The sequence below is a fragment of the Equus caballus genome, chromosome 14, assembly GCF_041296265.1.
Source record: "Equus caballus isolate H_3958 breed thoroughbred chromosome 14, TB-T2T, whole genome shotgun sequence".
In the NCBI taxonomy this organism is placed as follows: Eukaryota; Metazoa; Chordata; class Mammalia; order Perissodactyla; family Equidae; genus Equus; species Equus caballus.
In genome coordinates, this window is record NC_091697.1 from 40,602,086 (window position 1) to 40,624,640 (window position 22,555).

The 22,555-nt window shown below is 41.4% G+C and overlaps 1 protein-coding gene and 1 pseudogene across 12 annotated transcripts in view; both read right to left on the reverse strand.

Annotated features, from left to right (window-relative positions):
- Window positions 1-22,555, reverse strand: part of GRIA1 (glutamate ionotropic receptor AMPA type subunit 1) — a 289,359-nt gene that overhangs the window by 158,254 nt on the left and 108,550 nt on the right. The window lies entirely within an intron of this gene.
- LOC138917576 (N6-Methyl-AMP deaminase pseudogene) lies at window positions 9,974-11,049 on the reverse strand (annotated as a pseudogene).

Below are 22,555 nucleotides of genomic sequence, written 5' to 3' on the forward strand. Positions count from 1 at the left end.
CCGAGCATCACACCTACATGAGCTAATTCAGCTGAAACTAATGTGCCAATGTCTATATTAGTACTGAGGGTTAAAGGTCTAGTCATTTTCTTCAAATGCTGCCATTGAAATGCTGACGAGAACTGCGCTGGCATTCTGGGGTGAGCTTCAACAGTAGAAAACACACGGAAAATAGGCTAGATTTGTTATACTTCACATTGAGAGAGCAGAGTCAGGGCCTAGCATAGCTAGTAGAGATGAGATATAGTGAGACCCTGGGTGGAAACCTACCCAAGGTGCAACTGTGGGGATGAGACCCTAACCCTGAGCTGTGGGGCAGCCCTTACTCCTGGAGCACATGCCCTAAATACGTGCCCAAAGATGCCTTGCACTTTACCTCTTCTGGACTTTTGTTCACACTGTTCCTTCTGCTTTTCTCTATTACTTAAAATTATATAGGACTTTATATCATCTAAAAAATATTTTTATACCTGCCATTTTGCTGAATGAGGTAAGTATCAACCCCACGAGGCAGGTACGTATCCCTGCTGTTTCACAGATAAGAAACTGGAGGGTCAGAGGCAGGAAAGGAGTTGTCCAGGGCCGCAGAGCTCATCTGTGCAGGCAGATCTTCCTTCTCCAGCCTCCGGGTGCAGTGTCTTTCCATATGTGACAGTCGGTGGAGGCTCTAGACTGACACTGGACGTGGGCACCAGACTGCCTGGGTTTAAATCCTGGCACGTGCCACTTGCTTGTGGTATGAGCCTAACCCTGTTGCATAGACCATCTATTCTTCAGTTTCTTCATATGCAGAGTAGGAATAATCAGAGCCTCAGTCTCAAAAGACTGAGAGGAGTAAACGAGTTATTACGTGCAAAGTGCTCAGAACAGTGGCTGCCACGAAATACCTGCTCAGTAAATGTTGCTATAGAAACTACTGTGTCCTGTTGGAATTCTCTCTCTGTCATGGCTCGTTGGAAAGGCCGTAAAGTGTTATTCTGACTTTTCATAAATGGACTCAATTTCTCCCTCTTTTAGACCCTGTAATCATTTGTACTTTGCTCGCAGCACACAGTATGTTCTGCTGGGCGCTGGAGACATCTGTAAACTTGTTTTTCTCATCCCACCCTCCCCTCGCCTGAGAGTGCCATGGTATCAGACAGAAAGTTCTGGTATAAGCATCTCCTCCACAGTGCCTGGCAGGGTGCTTGATGTCAAAGAGGAAGGCAGTCGCCAAACACTGTTTATACGGAACTCAACTGAACCTGGGATTCCAGTTCCCACTAAGTTCTGGAATGTTAGGGCTGGAAAGGTTCCTTAGGGATCAGCCAGTCCTGCACTGATCCTGGATAAGTGGGCTGCTGGAGGACGGAAAGATACTTGTCCAAAGTTATACACATCTTAGTAGCAGAAGTGGGCATAGAAAGCAGATCTCGTCACTATCAGCGGCCCTGGGCTCCACCCAAGCACTGGGCTGTGTCTCTCTCCCTGCAATGGAAGAGAAAATAGCCCAGGGACCTGAAGTAAAGAGAGAAGGATGGAACAAATGACAGCACACAGCTAAGCCTCAGCACTAGTATTGCTCAAGGAATAGAGTGTATTCGGGATGCATTTCCAGAAGCCTATCGGGGTGAAGGATGTGAGTAAATTGCACAGCCAATAAGGCAGCTTCTCTGAACTCACTTGGTATTTCTCTCCTGCCTGAACGGATAAGGAGCAAAAGAGAAAAAAAAAAGAAGCTTTTGGGTCCTGAATGCGTTAAATGCAAACCTTTAAATGGTTCTCATTCTCTCTCCGTTGAACATGTATTCTGAGCTGGGGTCCTCCAGCCTTGGGCTCCAGAACACCTCCTTCATGTTGGGACACAGTACACGGCAGATGCTAAGATACGCGGTCCCTGTAGAGAGGCCATTGCTTACAATTCTCCTGTGATTATCTAGCCTGGGAGGGAGGAGAAATGGTAAAGTCCTTATCGGCCTGCACCCCAGAGCTTTTCCTCCACAGACGACTGACTGTCATGTTTTTTCCTCTCGTTGAGATTTCAGATAATGTTTAAAATGTAAAATGAATCAGAGATAATTCTTCGCTGGTCAGTGTGACTTGACCAGAAAAATGTTTTGATTCCTGGTGCTGTCAAACCTTGTCTTCCGGAGTAACGTAAGGTAAATAAGTCTCAAGGTGATAAGCTCCCCGTCATCTCTGATGTAAATGCCTTGGAGGAGGACCAGCCAGAAGCTAGTCTCTCTGACAAGGAGCTTGATAAGTAGGTATAGCCGCGGGGTGGGGGGGCTGCTAAGGCTACAGTCTCATCCCGCTGTTCAGACATTCAGACGATGACACCTGAGGCTGCCCTTAATCACAAAATGAGCCTCTGAAAATGGGAGCATGTTGACCTGCTAAGTCATGGTTAGTGCGAGATGATTGCGCACAACACAACCTTCCTGGGGAGAAATGCCCAGGTGGCAAACAGCTCTGACCTTGGGACTTTCGGGGAGGTCGTCTTCTCCTTTTGATTTCTATAGCCAATACATGAGTCATTTAAAAAAAATTGTTAACGTCTAGGATAAAAAGTGCTTATAACAGTTAAATGTGAATGTGAACTGGAGAGAAGTGAAAAAGACTTTTTGCAAAGGAAATTCATCTGGAAGCCATTTCCGACCACTGACTGACTTGAGGGTACCCATTTGTTTCCTTTTGATTATTAGGACCGGTTGTTGTTGATATATCAATCCACACATTGATTTAACAAACATACTGTGGAAACAAAAATATTAGATTAGCCTTCAAAGAGATCATCCACCATCTTACACCATAAACCATAGGTGAAGCAAATTGGCACTAACTTATTATCCTCTTTGCCTTAAAGAGCCGCCTCAATCTCTCTGACTAATACCAGCTTCCAAACTACCCCACAAATGAGCCATTATGTATGTTGAATGCATACTTTTTGGGTGGCATTTCTAAATTTAAGTTTCCCCTGGGCATGATGGATCTGACTTGACACATATGGATCCCATTACTTGCAAACAATGACATTTTCTGTCAAATCAACACTTTCCATATTGATGGAAATAACAGAGGTAAAAAACGAAAACTGAACTGGCCTGCAAATTTTGAAGTTTAGTGGATTAATAAGATTGTTTTTTATTGTTGTTTGTTTTTCACTGTTACACATAATCAGTATCTTCACTTTTTAAAGAAAACTTTATTCCCTTTCTCACTGAATCTTCTCCTGAGCTGTCACTTACTACCTCCTAGTAACACATAATAAGCCCCTGCTGATGCCGTTGAGCTATAAGTTCCTTGAAGTCAGAGACCATCTTACGTGAATAAGAAACAGCTCTGCAGGTCTCTCCCACTTTGCGCTAAGTTCTGGAGGCAGTACTCTGTAGTGCAGGGTCAGCAAATGTGTGACACATATACTCCCTTCTTCTGCACACAAGGCAGACATCACTAATTGATCATGGCATTCTTTCCAGTCGAGCCCAGTCAAGGCCTCGGAGTCCTCATCATCAGCATTCCCCGAAGCCACTACCAATTTATCAGAGTTGACAGGCTTGATAAAACCTATTTTCTGACCTAACCTTAATGGTTAACAGCAAGGGCTTTGGAAATGAATCGACCTGAATTCAAATCCCAACACTACCACTTACTTGCTATGTGACCCGGAATACAGTTGTCCAAGCGCCCTAAATCTCTATTTTCCCCACTCTACACTCCCCTCCTTCAGAGGTCTAAATTTATGCATTTCTTCCTCTGAGAAACCTCCATTTACATGAAACCAAGTGGAAGTGCCTCACTTTGGCCTCTGAAAACACCCTGAACTGGCTCTTCACAGTCCTCACTGTAACAGTCGTGGGCTCGTTTCTTCTAATTTCCTCCTGCTGGTGTGTAAGCTCCTTGAGAGTGGTTATGTTTTCACAGTTACATTTTCAGAGCCCAGCAAAGGGCTTGGTATGGTAAATAGCTAAAAATAGGTAGAACCATTAACACATAAAAATCATTTAAAGCAGTGCTAAGAATATGATAAATGCTCAATAAACAGCTATTTTCGTATTTATTGTTATGTTTCCTAACTTTGTGGCTCAGAGAAGAAAGCTACCACAGAGGTAACTTTTACATATGTATGGTTTAATTTTGGATTGCTATGATGCTGTGGCTGCCAAAGATGCTAAAGGTGTCTATACTTTCTGAATCTTACATTCCTTGAGACAGGGCCATATTCTTCCTTCTCAGTGCTGTAAAACCTAACATGGGGCCATATACATAAGAGACCTATTAGAGCATGCTTTGGGCCACACCTACGATGTTTGTTAACTCTAGTGTCCACTAGCCCAGCCTTTGCTAGCACCAGCCCTTCAGGGACCCATACCAGGTACTCTTCTAGGTTACCGGAGCCCTGCCATTCTCTTTTGAGTACCTGTGGCCAAAGTATTAGCCCAGGATATCTGTCCTGAGATAATGGCAGTGGTCCTCAAACTTGAGTGTACAGTGCATCAATATTCCCTGGAGGGCTTGTTAAAATGCAGGTTGCTGGGCCCACCCCCAGGATTTCTGATTCGGTAACTGTTGGATGAGGCTCGAGAATTTGCATTTCTAACATGTTCCCAGATTCTCAGGCTGCTGGTCCTGGACCATTCTTTGAGAACCAATGACTAATGGAATAAGGGAGATAAAAGAGGAATGCTCTTGCCTAGAGAAGAAACTCTAAGTTCTATTTATCGGCTCCCAGACTGGCGATGATCTCCATCTGAATTCTGCAAGCTTTATTTGCAACCAATTCTCATTAAAGGCAAGGAAATTTACGCATAAGTATCAGCTGCAAGACCTTGCTGAAGGATGAAAAAGCAGGCCTTCTAAATTTTGCTGATGGAGCTTGCAATTTTCCCCTCTTTCTCAATTGACAACTAGTGAAATGACTTGATACTTTAATATCTCACAGTTAATATCATACTTTTGCAGGATACTTTATATTTTCCAGAGTGCTTTCATCCATATTATCGCATTTGATTCTTATAATAACGGCTTTAGGGGAGGCAGGCAGGAATTAGCAACTCTCTTTGAATGACAAGGCAGAGTAAACCAGGACCCAGAATCCTCAATTCTTTGCCAGGTCTATTTCCATGATATTGCATAAGTGTCAGTTCTGCCTTTGAGCTCCCTTCATGTACTAAACCTTAATTTATTTCAGATTGTTACAGATGCTCTGAGCTAGAAGACATCATAAGGAGACCTACTAATCAAATGGTTGTTAGGCATTTGGGAATACAGATTCCATTGAGAGCCTGAGGAAAACTTGGGACTCTTTTCTAAAACAATACAGACGTGTAAATATATAATATAATATAATTTACATATGGCTTCAGGTTGTACATGGACCTCTTAAAGTCCAGGGCCACCATGTTTCATGACTGTGAGAGGCACTATTCCAAATGAATTCATCTTGGCCCTGTAAAGACCGTCCACAGAACTGGATGAAGAATAGAGGCCATATATTCACTGTTTTGGTTGGTTGGTTGGTTGGTTTTTGTGATTTTTAACAAATGAGCAAACTGACATTCAAGAACTTATGTGATTTCTTTTTTACATACCACAGCCAAATCAAGGCAGAACCAGAGAGGGAACTAAGACTTGCAGAAGGCAATGAGGTATTGTGGAAAACAATAGGCCTTGGGGTCAGGGAAACCGTCCATCTCAGCTTGTACTACTTACTACTGTTTACTGGCTATAAGACCTTACTTAATCTCTCTAAGATTTAGTTCCCCCATTTTACAGACAGGAATCAGAATGTCAAATAATGTTTAAAGACGGTATTCTGATAGCATGCTTTAGTCTAAGGATTAAATGAAAGAAAATATGTCAAGTGCTAACACATGTGGCACCCAGTAAACACAAATTCCCCTGGCTCCTGGGTTGTTTTCTCAGCTCAAGTTCATACATAACAATTGGATAAACTTTTCTTTCTCTCAGGACAGGTAGATACCACCTCAGGTTGACCAGAGGCCATGTACACTCAGGTCCTCTGGATTGTATAAACCTATACATGATGTCATGACTCATGACTGTGCTCAGATGACCTGATGCTCCTTTATGCTTCACCATTGTCCCATGTAGAATCTCAGGGACATTTGCCCCCTCTCTAAGCATGGTGGAAAAACAGAAAAGAGGGGGCCGGCCCTGTGGCCGGGTGGTTAAGTTCACGTGCTCCTCTTGGGGGGCCGAGGGTTTCACAGGTTCAGATCCTGGGCATGGACATGGCACCACTCATCACGCCATGCTCAGGCAGCGTCCCACACAGCACAGCCAGACGGACCCACAACTAGAATATACAACTATGTACTGGGGGGCTTTGGAGAGAAGAAGAGGAAAAAAGAAAAAGAAGAAGATTGGCAACAGATGTTAGCTCAGGTGCCAATCTTTAAAAAAAACCAGACAGAAGAAAGCCCAGACTACAGTAGTGTTTAGTTTTCTCTACATTTTTCAATGCTTCTTTCAGCTTGTGCAAGATTCATTCTTCACGCTGCAAAAGAACCACATTATTCTTCCTAATCTACAGAGAGTAATGACTTTCACCTAATTTTTCCTTCCGTATTTGCATCTAATTCACATTTAAAGTTAAGCAGAATTTATAGGTCACTTTACCGTATACACTTCATTGTGCATTATACAAGATCCTTGTGTTAGCTTATTATCGACTCCTAGAATGCCAGGAGTGGAAGAACTCATAGAGGCTTCATGTAACTCCCTTATTTTATAGGCAAGAGGTGGATGTTTTGAGATGGGGGAATGTTCTCCTCAAGATCAAATAGTGAAGGTGTCAGCCACAGAATCTACACTTGAACTTACATTTCCTGACTCCAAGTTCAGTGTTCCCACCATATTTTTCCAGATTTTAAGAAGCTTGAAAGGTCAAGCAGTGGTATAGCGTTTCCCCACTCTTAATTTCCTCCTACTCTCATTTTTTTTTCCTAAAAGAAATGTGATGGATAGTGGGATAAAGATACACACTCCTTTTTCCATTTTAAGTAAATGGCTGGTCCTGGTTCTGCTGTTGCTTTTATAAGGCTCTCGTTATACTCACCCTCACCCATACCTTCCATACTAGCTGGGCAGCAATTCATCCTTCTCCCCAGTACCATGGACTATGTCACTGCCTGATTACCCCTCCTGTCTCTCAGCAGACACGGAGCCCATCTTCCTGAACTTCTTGAAGATTCTTTACAGAGGAGATCTTTCTGCAGGGAAAATGCCCTAAATCAGCCTTTTGAAATGAGTAAGATCTACAGACTCCTCAACTCTAAATGACTGGCTTGATGAAATAAGATAACTAAGTGTTCAAATGACTTAAGTACAAGGATGAGTTTGGGGGTTCCTCATCTATCTCAAGATGCAACTCTCATTTTGTCCAATGATCCACAGGTACCATGGCCTTATTCCTGTGAAATCTTGGGAAAAATAGGCGCCTTTAATGAGACACTTCCTTTCATAAATAAGTTAACAGTAAAGAGGGAAATAGTTTAAGCCAAGCTGCATTTCTGACCATAGTCCTATATCAAGCTATGAAGACCTGTCCTTGCCTAAGTGAGGTCATGGCTGCGTGTTATCTAAGTCTGCACAGAGAGAGGGCTGTGTGAACTTCATGAGGTCATTGTTCTGAAATGCCTCCATTATTAGCATTGTCAGGAAATGGCATTGTCGAGAAAGTAGTAAACAAATTTATCCTGTAGGTGGCTAAATCATTTTAAATATTTTGAAGAGAAAAACCTCCTAATAGCTTCTATCCATGCTCCTGCTTTTGTAAAAAGAGCTTAGTCTACACAACTTCACCTCGGCCATTGGTAGTGTTGCAGATGGAAAATGCTTTCAGAGCTAGGCACTGTACTTTATACTTTTTTCTATTCTCCTTGACTTCCTGGAATGGCACCTGGCACATCATAGGCATATCATAACTGGTTGCTGATTAATGATCATGAGCACTGGTGTTTATGATAACTCCTTTAAAGACTCCTGAGGTGGCAAGGTATTCTATTTGTCTTTGTTTGTTTGTTTTTGTCCCCAGACAGCTTCATACTTGCTAAGTCTACAGTCTCTACTGGGCCCTCCCTCCCTGTCAGCTGTCACTCTTCCCTTTGTCAGCAGCCATTGCTCACTTCTCCAATCGACACTCACCTGCTGTTTTTCTTATCTGACATCTGTTGTTAACAAGTTCAATGACCAAGACTGTTAAATCACTCAACTCACATTTATACAGTTTTACAGTCAACATGCATTTGTCTGCAGGGTACAAGGGTGATGTAATTTTGTCATCTGGCTTAGACAACTTTTTATTCTGCATTTATATACTAGAAGTTATCCAAAATTTTAAGGTTGTTTAAAGTCTGAAAGCTGGTCGAATGGAGATGTACGTAGGATAAAATGCAAACTACCCTGACGGGTTGCAATATTCTTAACTAGACGTTTAAACCCTAGATTCCATCTACCAAACCCTCCATCCTAGTCCCACAGGATTTCCGGTCCATCCACTTCCACTCTTGCCAAAGCCACAAAATTAAGCCAAATTTCAAACCAAACAGGTTATCTCTGGGAAGAAAACCAATACGCAAGAAACCAAAGAATCCTGTTATTTCCAGTGATTATTACATCCACTCAGCAGATAAATCCAGACTCTTTTGATAATCAAAATAGGGTGTGGGCATTCTAAATTGAAGAAATAGTTTGAGGAAAATCAGAGGGCCCCATAACAGTGTGCATGTCAGGTTTTTTTTGGGGGGACAGTAAGTAAGTAGTGCTACCAGCTGTCTAGGGTGGTAGGAAATAGAGTGCATCAGAAGGACTTAAGAGAAAAAAAATAGAAAGGAGGGTAAACTCAAATAATAGACATAAGGAGAAGACATAAGAAGACATAAGGATAAGTAATTTTAATTGGCCATGGAGACCCAGGTATGAGATGTGAGGAACGGCCTACCCTGAAGTATACTTAGTTGGCTACTTCTATGAGGTCTTACGGACTGAAAGTAGGTGGCTCAGTGAAGATAAAAGACATGGAGACCAACTAAATGAACATGTATACCAGCCCACTCACTCTCCCTAATTCCAGTCACAAGGACCAAATCCTATCTTTTCACATTTCTACTTGGGCAATCTTAGGAAAAGACTAGAAGGCTAGACACAGAGCCAAAACTAGTGTCATACTTCCAGATAAAAAAGATGGCTAATGACACACCACTCTTCACCAGAAAGACTAAGAGTCAGCAGCCCACATTCCCAGACAACCAAATCGCTGATTTACCCTTTTCCTGAGAACAAAATGGCAGCCACCTTACAGAGCCCCACCCGTATGTTTAGTGGAAAAGACACGCACACTGAACTCAAACACACACTGGACTCTTCATTTTGACATTTAGTTCTAAAAACAGGAATGGGGCATGATTTCGCCAGCTCTCTAATTTTCTGAGCATTCAAGTCCTTGGCTCAGAGGAATTTTTCTCTCAGCACTAAATATCTACAGCCTTTCTTACCAATGCCGTAAATCATCTTTATATCCAAGGGCAAAAAATTTCTTCACATCTCTGTGCTTTTACTCAGAAGTGTCCTTCTGCCTGAAATGCCTTATTCTCCCTAATAGTAATACTGGTAGACAAGCAACAGCAGCAGCAGTAGCATGAGAAACATTTGATTACTTACGTAGAACAGGGCACTCTGTGAGTTCCTAATGTGTCACTTCATTTCAACTTCCCAACAATCCAATTTTTATCATCTCAAAGGTATAGATGAGAAAGTTGAGCCTCAGGGAGAATAATGACCTCTCCTAGGTTTACACAGTCCAAACATTCAGAGACAGGAATCTTAACAACCACATGGTCCCCAACTCAACAGTTTTTTAAAACTTTCTAAATGATATTTATATTTTTAGAACAGTGCTTCTCTACATATGGGTTGCAACCTGGGAGCTGGAGGAAGAAGGGACAGAGCGTTGTCTGGAGCACCTGAGGCCCTAAGCTTTACCCAGGGGTACCTGATGTTGCCTCACAAAGTCCACAAGTTCCCAGGATAGTCCCTCAGAGGAGCTGAGAATTGCCCCCATGCCCAGTTCTGTCAGGAAGCAGATCCAGGAGAGCGGGGGTTACGGTTTTTTGGTTTGGAATCTCTGAAAGATGCAATGCCAACTTTTTTTTTTTTAGCTTCTAAAAGAGGTTCCAAGAAGTCTTCTGCTTGTCTTGCTGTAGGGTCTCCACTGAGGTCCAGGCCAAGAAGTGTATCCTCAGTAGAAGGGAAAAACTCTTCAGCAAGTTTAACAGTCCTTGGCTCCCAAAGGGTCATCTCTTCTGTCAATTGCTATCAAATACCTAACATCAATGTCAAAGTTTTTCTTAGTCATTGACTAAGTCTTTTTAGTCATATCACAGATGACATAAATCTTTTTAGACATTCGTGTAGCATTTTCTCTTCTGGGTGCGCTCCTTAGTTTCAGGTACTTGACACCATCATCTGCAAATTCTTTAATGACACCTTTTGTGATCATTAGAACATCTTCACCACTACAGGTAAGCTAATGAATAATTTGGAATATCTGGAAACACACTTCTACCATTCTTTTCTTTCCCTTGGCAATCACAGCCATCTGATCCTGAACTTGAAGACCTGGCTGCTCGGCTATCATTCTCTTAGAACCAATGGATCCATTCAAGTGGGCACGAAGTTTCCCTGTAGGCCATTCTGAGTAAAGGTTGTCTTTCACAGCTGTGGTTGTTCTTCTGGATCCACATAAGTTAGCAGAATAAAAAGGTCTTTCTCCAAACACTTTTATGCTTGGTATGAACAATACAGTGTATTTCGGTCAGGAAGTTTTGTGGTCTTGAATTTCCTTCAGCTTGCTTTCTGTCTACACATTTTGAGAAGATTAGCTGTATGTAGCTCTGGGTTCAGCTTCACCACCATGGCCGCCCACTAATCTTGAGTCTGTCCTGGCTGTGGGCCAGCAAAGCTGCAGGCATCGAACCAGGGCGGTACCAAACACCAGCGACAGCAGCACCCTTAGCAAGAGTACCCTGGCTGCGTGGGGACGTGCATGATGCCCTTTCCGTGTTGCTAGTTCCGGGGACCACTTAGCGCACAATCATCCATGGAGACTATTATATCTGCATATGTGCCTTGCGGCACTGCATGGACATCTCCCCCAATCTTAAATTTTCAGGAGTCCTTTGCCTGAAGCTTCAATTAATGCCCAAGGATGTACTCCTCTCTGTGAATTCTGCTGTATCCTAGTTGGAGCCATATGATGACAATTTCTACCTAAAATATATTCATTCCATAAATATTTATTCTATGACAAACTACATGCCAGGCACTGTGCTAGGCCCTGGAAGGATAAAATATTATCTTGGAGAAACTCAAAGACTGGTGGGTGGGAAAAACATGTGATTAGAATGTGGGGTAAGAAGTATTGTGGTTAGTCAGGAAGAGTTCCAGAGGGAGCTTAAGGAGAGCATCACTAACCCAGTAGTATGGTGTTTGAGAAGCCTTCCAGGAAGGAGTGTCACTGAATCTGGAACCTAGACAACACACAGAATTGTGGCAGGTCCCCTTCAGAAGCAGAATATTTCAGAGCCAGGTAGGAGCATATGCAGACCTGCAGAGGTTGAGTGGCACTATTTGCATTTCTCCCTCTGTTCCTGTCCTTACCCTCTAATACTGCAAACTCATAGTCCCCACATGCCTTTCACCCATGGATGGTGGTCTCAAAATAATGGGATGAATACATTTGGCACAGTTGGTTCTAGGGTCAAACAGACCTGGGTTCAAATCCTGACTCCACCAGCTCCTGGCTTTGTGACCTTGGGAAAGGATTAGAACCTCTAAACCTCAGTTTCCACACCTGGAAATGGAGATTAATAGTAGCGCCATCATCTTAAGGTTGTTGCAAGTATGAAAATGAGCTAATAATATAATATTATAAGGGACATAGCACAGTACCCAGCCAAAGTAAATCCCCAATGATGGTGGCTTTTATTGGTGGTGATAGCTGTTATGAGGTGCACCTGGATTATGAGCTCTCCATGAGAAGGAATCTGACTTATTTTTCTTTGTGTTCCTCATTGTGCCTTGAACTGCACAGACTTAATAAGAGGTATTCAGTAAGTATCTGCTGATGGATTTGTTGATGTGCACTTTTCATTAATTCATTAAATATTTATTGAGTACTTACTATGTGCCAGGGACTGTTCCACAGGCTGTGGGTACGACGGTGAACAAGGCACGCTCCTGGAACTTCTATCCGAGAATTCTGACCAGCAGTTTCATAAAATTGATGCTTATTTATACTTAAGAATCAGGTTTGGAAAATATCATCCAAAGCATGAGAATCACCTAAGTTTCTAGTGATAATAACTGTAAATCCATTTGATGTTTCTGCAGAATCCGGTTCCTTACGTTAAAACCTCTTCAACCCATTCAGTGTTTTGCCACCTGCCACTGCGTCCTGCCTGAATCTAAAATGATGATTTCCACTTCACTCCACAATCTACATACAGGGTCCCTCCATAGTCCTTATCAGAACAGACCAGTTTGTTAATTTGCTTTTCTTTCTTTCTACTGCATTCTGCTGGTACCTGAGAGGCTGTCTATTTGTATAGAAAGAAGAGTGGATTATCAATCAAGCAATTGAGGTTTTAACCTCAGTTTTGCTACTAATTAATTTGGATGTATTTTTCATTTATTCTTTCAGTGAATATTAATGGGGTGCTTCACAGAGGCACAGAACAGCCTGGCTGATGGCTCAGGGTCTGGAGTCAGAATGCCTGATTTAGAAACTAGCTCTGCTGCTTTCCAGCTGGAAAGTTGTGGGTGAGCAACTTGGCCACTCAGTTTTCCTACCTGCAAAATGGGATAATAATCATATCTACCTCATAGGATAGTTGTAAGTATAAAATGAATTAATACATACAAAAATCTTAGACCAGGGTGCCTGAAACTAGCAAGTACTCAGTAAATGATAGACATTATTACTTTATGTTAATATTTGTTGTTACTATCAAGTGTCAGGGACTGTGTATGGCACTGAGGAAATAATGGGGGAGGGGCATGGTGTTTGTCCTTAGAGATCCTGATTTCTAATAGGTGAAGAGACGTTAAACAACCAAATACTGAAATAAATACAGAATTCCAATTTGTGATGAGTGCCATGAAGGAAATGAACAGGGTAAATATGTGGTCTAAGAAGTACCGTTTGACCTGAGACCCAAAGAGTAAATAGGAGATCCAGTGGTGAAGAAGGGGTGTGTGCCTATGTGTGATGAACTGTCCAGGAAGAGAGAAAAGCATGTGTAAAGGCCCTGAGGTGGGGACTGAAGGGCCTGTGTGGTTATAGTGTGGAGATTGAGGTGGAAAGGCAGCTGATGCAGTGGGCAGGGTCCAAGCCATGCAGTGCTGGGTGGGGCATGTGGAGTCTGAAGTATTCCTAACGGCAAAGGAAAGCCATTGATGGCCCCTGGTTTCCTTTCTGGCACACAAATTTCCCAAAAGTAAAGTGAGAGGATTGTAGGAAAAATTCTCTCAAGCCCCTTTAACACTGAAGATGAGATTCTATGATGACTAACCAAAAAAAGAGGCTGTTTCTTGGAAAAGTAGAAAGAAAATGAAATACAAGGAGAGAGGGAAAGAAGGAGGGAGAAAGGATGGTAAGAAAGAAGGAAAGAAAAAGCTGATAAAACTTCAGTGGAGATATGAAGTCTAGAAATGAAATGCTGAATATTCAGCACAGATACAGACTCGGTACCTATCACATCTTTGTATGCAGATGTGTGCAGATGTTTGACTTATGCACTCATCTGTACATTCACTGATTTGACAGGACCCCAAGCCAGAGGATCCTTTCCATGAAAGACAAATAAGACTAATGGGCCGGAAACGCTGGAGAGGGGAAAAAATGCTATGTCAATCATTTTGGTTAAATGCATGATTACTGGATATAAAGATGCATCTGGAATGGCTCCTGCTGGAAAGCTGGTGTTTAGGAATTGAAACGCTTGCTGAGACATGGCTCAGCGTCTCCTTTCAGGAGCTGCTGGGTGGAAATCAAGCAAAATTGCATTAGGAAAGGAGTGGCTAAGAAAGTACTCTCTGGAACAGAAAATTTTATTGGGAGAGGAAAAGATAAAGGAGTTTTGTCCAAAAAGAAGGGTGGACTCCAAGAATGCTAATTTGGCCCAGGCTTCCCGAGCCTACAAGAACTTGAGCACTTCTTGCCCTGAAATTTGGATGTGGCGGTGGAAAGAGGCATGCGAGGCAGTGAAAATCAAAAATAAATAAGTGTTCTTTGGGCTCCGATTTCTCCTTTCCAGCTGCGTAGGGCTGAAATATGAGGATTTATGAAGGGGAAACATGCACTGGTCGAACTCTGCAAACACTTTCTAATGCTAATACCACCTCTGACTCTCAGAACTTGCTGTTGATATGCGTGTGTACAGTTGGGTATGACTCTTGAGGCAAACGCTGGGAAACATAGTGATCTGGGTTACCTCGGTGCAATGGAAAGGAAAGGGAGCCCCTTATGGTTTAAGAAAAGTTCTTCTCTGGTGAGGAAACATCCACTAGCAATATGTCTTAGTCCCTTAACTCCTTCCAGGTTTACCAGTGGTTCAATTAGCATATGCCTGGTTTGAGTTAATAACAGCAGCTGCCATTTAACGGACATTTACGAAATGTTGTTGGTACTTACAGCACATTATCTCACTGAATCTTCGTGATGCATTATGAAAGAGATCCTGATATTCCCGTTTTACACGTGAGGAAATGGAGGTTTGGAGAGGTTACAGAATGTGCACAAAGGCACCTGTTGCTGATTGCCAAGTCCTTGTTCCCTTTGGGCCTATATTTTCTTATTTATAAAATGGGGGTGGTTAATAAAATCGTCTTCAAATTCTTATGTTCCCAAAGCTCCCTGAGGGAGACTGCAGATTCAGCAAGGTCACTGGTATTTCTGTGCTCTTCTGCCCCAGAGGCACCCTCTCCCCATCCATTCTCTGCACCCCAATGCATTCAAAGGTTTTCTCCTATCAGAACCTGTTCAGGGCTCATTCAACCTCACTTAGGTATAAATGGCAGATAATAGGAATCAACATTTAGCAGTAATTCCTTACTTTCTGCAGCTGGTGGTCAAAGGCTTGCACCATCATATTTCAATCATCCCAACATCATTGAGAGGCAGACAAGGCAAGCACTCCCCCCAGTTTCAGCTAAGAAGCTAAGGCTCAGTTAGGGAGAGTGAGTTGACCAAGGTCACACAAGAGTTAAAAGCAGAGTCATGACTACAAGCTCACATCTCCTAGGTCCTGGTCTGGCACCTTTTCTGGAAAAGCACACTGCTTTCCTGAGATGCAACAAATGGCAGGTGAGAGAACACTTTTCCCCCTGCCAATGTTCACTCAGCCTTAGCTAAACTTTGTCAAGTGAAAAGCAGGTCCAGATCTTTCCATTTTTTTTTAAAGATTTTATTTTTTTCCTTTTTCTCCCCAAAGTCCCCCAGTACATAGTTGTATATTCTTCATTGTGGGTCCTTCTAGTTGTGGCATGTGGGACGCTGCCTCAGCGTGGTTTGATGAGCAGTGCCATGTCCGTGCCCAGGATTCGAACCAACGAAACACTGGGCCGCCTGCAGCGCAGTGCGCGAACTTAACCACTCAGCCACAGGGCCAGCCCCAGATCTTTCCATTTTTTTAAGAGAAGCTGAGAATCTGGATTTTCATGTGCAATATCATGATCTTTTAAAAGTGGTCTCAAACTTTTATTTTAAATCTCTCTGAGAGCCAGCTATCACACATCTGTAAGCCCGAGTCGGCACTGGGCCACCAGTTTCCCACCTCTGCCTCACACTGAAGAAATGACAGCGAGTTTGAAGATTATTGCAGAGATACGGGGCTGAAAGCCCTTCCAGCTGCAGGAATGCCCATTGCATGGGAGAGCCACACCTCCACCAATCAAACCTCAGAGAACAGTGGAGATCTGGAGCCCCAAACAAAGGAGGGTCAGACAGAGACGCTCTGAATCCCAGGGGCTGAGAAGATGGTGATGTGGTGTAACAGTAAACTAGCTCACCGGGGCGGGGGGCCGTGGGGGGGGGGGGGGGGGGCGGGGAGTGGGCGGAGATGATATTCTAGCATTTGCCACTTTCTGTGGTGTAAATATTCCCACCACAGCCAACAGCTACTGACGGTTTAGCAACCAGTTTGCAAAATTCACGAATAGTTAACAATTAGCTTCAGCTATGTAACAATTGGTACAGCAGAGTCCAGCGGCTCCAAAGTGTTTACATATCACAGTCATCACTAAGCTTTTTAAAAATTCAGCTTCCCCAGGACCCACTCTAGATCTGCTAAATCAGAATCTCTGTGGGTGGATCCCAGGAATTTGGGTTTTGAGAAAGCTTTCTCAAGAGCAGCAAGATTTAGAAATCCCCAGTGTAATCCTCACGTCCAGCTAAGACAGAAAGAGTCTTATAAAGAGAGCCTGTTTAGAACTTTAAATGAAAGAGCGTAGAACAGAGATAAGAAACCCAGGGCTCTGAGAGACACAAGAGAAACATGTTAAGTATTGTTAAATAATTAGAATAATAAAATATATTTAATTATAAATAGCAGTTTGATTTGAGCCCTTCTTTGTGCTGGTCACTGTTCCAGGTACTTTGTATGCATTCCTTTTTAAAAATCTCACAGCAACCGTTGGAAGTGAGTACCATTGTTATTCCCATCGTATGGACAGGGAAATTGCAACACAGGGAAATTAAAGGACTTGCCCAAGGTCACGAGGCTAGTATATAGGAGAATCAGGACCGGGATCCAGGGAGCCTGATTCTGGAGGCTGCACTCTCACCCACAATTAGAGAAAGTGCCTTCTCCCTGAAGGTAGAGATTATTTTGTATGGAGTTGCTGTACTCAGAAATTTTTCACTCCATTAGACTGAGCAGAGGACAGAGGTTCATTTTTTTAAAAGACCGCATACTTCTGTCTTCCGCAGGGACTCTGGAAGTCTTTGTAGGCTTCTCTTCCATTCCAGTGACCCTTTGACCAGGTCTGTTCCGAACGCACTAGTCTTTGAGCAGATAGACTTCCTGATCACTGACAGGAAGAATCGAATCTTCTCCCTCATTTTTTGTGGTTTTGTTTTCACCTTACTTCACAACCTGAAGGGCATTAATACTCCTTATGCTGGCAGCTGCTCTGGAATTGGACTCCACACCCCATGGGAGAAATACACCATCTATTTCTAAGTCATCCTGCCTTCAGCTCTCCGTTCCAAGCCATCCTGGTCTTATATCACAACCGAGGCTAGAAACCAGCTCTCAGTGCAGATGTTCTGGTGCGCAAGACAGTCTGGCAGTCTATCCTCAGGGGGCAACCATGGGCCCATTAGACACTCCAGATCTTCCAGGCACATCGAAAGTAGAATGATAATAACGCTATAAAAACTTTAGGAGCTCTTCCCCAGCAAAACGATTTAAAAAACCTAACCTTTATTTTCCAAGCATGTAAAGCCAGATTTAGAAGAAACGTTTATCTTCTCCTTTGTTTTAGAAAAGATTTAAGTTGATCCCAAATGCCAACAGTGCCTGGACTAATGTAAATGAGAGGTGATCCAGCTGGACACTAGGCTGACAAGGAGAATGCATGCCTCATCTAAAAGGAAAACAACTGCCCAGTCCCAGCCTGTTGTGGATACGTCTGTCAACTTTTCAAGAGAAGGCACAGGACTTCCATTTGTGCTAATGAGATGCTATATAATTTGGACCAATGCTCCCAATGAGGCCAACTGGAAAACCTGGACGAAGATACTTAAAAATCTGCTTGAAGATGTAGAAAAGCTAAGAAGAGAATAAAGAATTACAGAGCCAGGATCTAGAGCTAGAAGAAAGCCAGTAAGGTAAGCCTTGTGTTAGCAGCTATTTTTGCCCTGGAGGCATTTACCAACTCCAGAGGAAGCAGCTAAACTAAAAGGAGGCAGGAATAAGAAGCTGGGGATTGGAGTTCAGGACCAAAAAGTGGAAGCAGTGGGAAGAGGCTGTTAAACAATGATCGCTTTAGGTTGGGACCCAGAAGAGCTGCCCAATAGGAGTAAGGATGACCTGGAAATAGGTGCTTGTAGGCTCTACAGTTTAGCTTCAAATCATCTCAGACTGAAACTGGATTGAAACGATGATAAATTGCTAGCACAATAAAGCAAACATACATCCATTAGGGAACAAAGATAACATACCTTATGCCTCAAATTATTTCTACCAACAATTCTGCAAATACAATGTCTAGCACACCATAAAAATAACCAGTTACACCAAAAGATAAAACAACACAAATAAAAATAAACAGAAGAGAAAATAGAGACAGACCCATAGGGGCTCAAGATATTAGAGTAATCAGACATATATTTTATAATCAACTATGCTTACTATCTCCCAGGAGGTAAAATACAAGATTGATGATTTCAGCAGACTATTGAAAATCATGTAAAACAATTAAGAGGCAATTCCAAACTTAAAAAGTACAAGAATTTAATAAGCATAATAGCACACTGGATACAGCTTAAAAGAGAATTAGTAAATTTCAAGATAGATCAAAAGAAAGAGAAAACGATGGAAAATACAGAAAAGAATGTGGGAGGTATAGTGGATATAGCAAAAAACCCTAACATACATGTAAATGGAATGTCATAAGGAGAAAAGTAGCAGGAGGACACAGAGATGATGTCTGAAGAGTCAATGACCAAGAGTTTTCCAAATCCGATAAAAAACATGAAGACACAAATTCAAGAAGTCCAGTAAACTGTTAAATAAAAGAAATCACACCTAGCCACAACATTGTAAAACTGGTGAAACCCCAAAACAAAGAGAAACTCTTAAAAGCATCCAGAGTGAGGGCGGGGTGACAGACAGATTGCTGTCAAACCACCAACAATAAGACTGACAGCTGACTCTTCACAAGAAACATCCGAGTTATATCTTTAAAGTGCTGAAAGAAAATAACTGCAAATGCAGACTCTATATGCAGCAAAAACTTTTTTCAAGAGAGAATGTGAAAAAGACATTTTCATACAAGTAAAAGGAAAATGATTTGTCAACAACAGACCCACACGAATGGAAAAAATAAAGGATATTATTCATGGAGAAGAAAAATTATTCCAGATGGAAACTTAGAGTTGCAAAATGGAATAAAAAGGAATAAAAATTATAAATATATGGGTAAATATAAATAAATATGGACTGAATGAAACAGCAGCAACAATAACAATGTTATACTGTTGAGTTTAAAAATACAAAAATTATGCAACGATAATGGCATGTTTGTTGATGGGAAAAGAAATAAAGCTAAAATATTCTAAGGTTTTTGCACTGTCTAGGAAGAGCGTATAAGCACCAATCTATAATAACATTTCATAAGAATGAATACTGCAATCTTTAGTGAAATCACTAAAAGAGTTGTTAAAGGTTGTCTAATTTACAAATTAATAGACGAGTAAAAAGTGGAAAAAGTAAAAATTTAGTAAATCTGAAAGAAATCAAGAAATAAATAATGCACTTAAACCTATCTTTAGAGATAAATGTATGACTTTAAAAACACACACATTAGAAAAGAAGAAAAGTTGTAAAACAAAAAAATCAGTGAGCTAAGCATCCATTTCAAGAAGTTAGAAAAACCCTGCAAACTAAGCACAGAGAGACAATAAGGAAATAAAATGTAGAAATTATTGAAATAAGAAATAAAGAAGTAGAAAAGATCAAGAAAGTCAAAACCAACCCCTAAAGAATCTTAGAGAAAGCGCTAGAGTGAGCCAGCACAAAAACAACCAGTGTCAGTAATATAAAAGGTAACATCACTACAAATCCTACAGACATGAAAAATATAATTAGAGGATATTGTGAACAAATTTATGACAAGATATTGAAAATATAGGTGAAATGGACAAATTCCTAACACAATATAAATTACCAAAACTGCCACAAGAAGGATAACAAAATTGACTTGTGCTATAATTATAAGACATATAACGCTTTACACAAAGAAAACTCCAGGCCCAGATTACCCCTCTTCTGAGTTCCATAAAACAGTTAAAGAATAAATAACACCCACCTTACACAAACTCTTGCAGAGAATAGAAAGGGAGCACTCTCTTACTCCTCTTGTGAGGTCAGCACAACCCTGATACCAAATCGAACACGGACATTGTAAGAAAAGAAAATTACAGGCACTTCCTTTCATAATCAGGGAAAAAAATCTTAAAGTTATTAGTAAACCAGATATCTAGACATAGGTTAAATCTAAGACCTAAGAGACACAAACAGACCAATAGGATAGAAAAGAAAGACCAGAAACAGAACCACGTGTACTTGGTCACTTGATTTATGAAAAAGATGCTACTGAAGTTCGGTAGAGAAAGGATAATCTTTTGAATAAATGATGTCATCAGTCGGATATCTATATGGAACAATTGATTCTAGACCCCTGTATCACATCATATACAAAAATCAATTCCAGATAGACTGATAACCTACATTGGGAATCATAAAGCCACCAGAAGGTAATATAGGAGAATATCGTCATGACATCAGGGTAGGAAAAGTCTTGTTTCTTCTTAAACAAGATATAACACTATAAAGGAAAAAACTAATAAATTGGACTGCACTAAAATGAACAATTTCTGTTCTGTATATCAAAAGATAGCATTAAGAGAGTGAAAATGCAAGCTGCAGAAAGGAAGAAGATATTTGCAGCATCCCCATTTGACCAAGGGCTCATATCTAGAACACCTAAAAATCAGTAAGAAAAGGACAGACAACCCTGTAGGAAAATGGGCACAAGGCATGAACTGTTTAAAAAGCATATCAACATTTCAATAAACATAGAAAATGAAGCTAAAATTATGAATAATCAGGAGAAATACAAATTAACATCACAATGAGTTATCACTACACCCCCAGTGGAAAAGCTAAAATTAAAATGACTGACAATCCCAAGTGTTTGAGAGAATTTGGAGCAACGAGAATCGTCACATACTGAGGGTGGGAGTGTAAATTGTTATAGCCGCTTTGGAAACTATTTAGCAGTATCTATTAAAACTGAACATTTGCATACCTCTCCTAGGTTTATATCCAACAAAAATTACGTGCACATGTGCACCAAGAGACACATACAAGATATTTATAGTCTCATCACTCACAAGCGTAAACAGCCCAAATGTCCATCAACAGTGCAATTATACAGAAACGAAAATGAGTAAACTATCCCGTATACAATAATGTGGATGAATCCCGTAAGTGTAACTTTGAGCAAAGGAAAAGAGAACCATACACACACAATCATACTGGATGATTCCTTTTATATAAATTTCAAAAAGTAGGCAAAGTTAAACTCTAACATTTAGGAATGCATGCTTAGGTGGTAAATCTATAAAGAAAAACAAAGACGTTGCAATAATAGAGGCCAGCCTTGTGGCATAGTGGTTAATTTTGTGTTCTCTGCTTCGGCGGCAGGGGGTTCACGGGTTCAGATTGTGGGCACAGACCTACACACCGCTCATCAAGCCATGCTGTGGCAGTGTCCCATATACAACGCAAAGGAAGACTGGCACAGATGTTAGCTCTGGGACAATCTTCCTCAAGTAAAAAGAGGAAGATTGGTAACAGACGTTAGCGCAGGGCCAATCTTCCTCACCAAAAAAAAAAAGGAAAAAGATGTTGTAATAATATTCAGATTCTCTTTGATGGGACAGTGTACAGTGCTGAAAAGGGGCAAGAGAAAGCTCCTGGGGAGCTGGCAACATTATATTTTTTGACCTGGGTGGTGGTTACTTGGGTGTTAACTTTGTGATAAATCATTGAGCTTAGAGCTCTGCTTTGAGTACGTATTTTAGACTTTATACAATTTAAGAACGTTAAAAATGAAAGAGATGCCAGGAACCTAGATTTTCAAATGAAATTCCTGAATTTTAAAATGTTAGCAATGCAGTTTTAAAAATTCAGAAATCTGTGTGAGCCACGTACGTTTCTTCTGTGAGCTGCCATTTTCTAACCTCTGAAAGTAACTCGTGTGCTTGATTAGGAGGTTACAGGCACTGGGCTGGATTTTACGCTGGTGCAAGAGCCCGAGAAGGTTAGGGGCCACCAACTTAATTTGCATGTAGATAACTAGAACTATACTAAAGTAACAAGTCAAATTCTATCTCTCTCAGCCCTGTCTCCCCCTCTCCCCGGCTCTCATTGGTAGCACATCCCTGAAGGAAAGCTCCAGAGAGAAATTTAAAAACTTGTTCCTGATGTGTCCATGCATAACAGCAACATCGGCAATGAAACAGCACTCGTTCTGAGGCTTCTGAGCTTTCTGGAGATTCTAAACCAGAAGAGGAAAATATAGTAATAGCGTTACTATTTATGGAGAGCTTATCATATATCCAACCCTCTGCTAAACTCTCTACATACCATTTAATCATCGTACCATTTACACACTCCTGTGATGTGGGAATTATTAGATTTGTCTCACAGATGAGAAAGTTGAGGCTCAGAGAAGCTAGGTCCCACGTCCAAGGACACAGCTG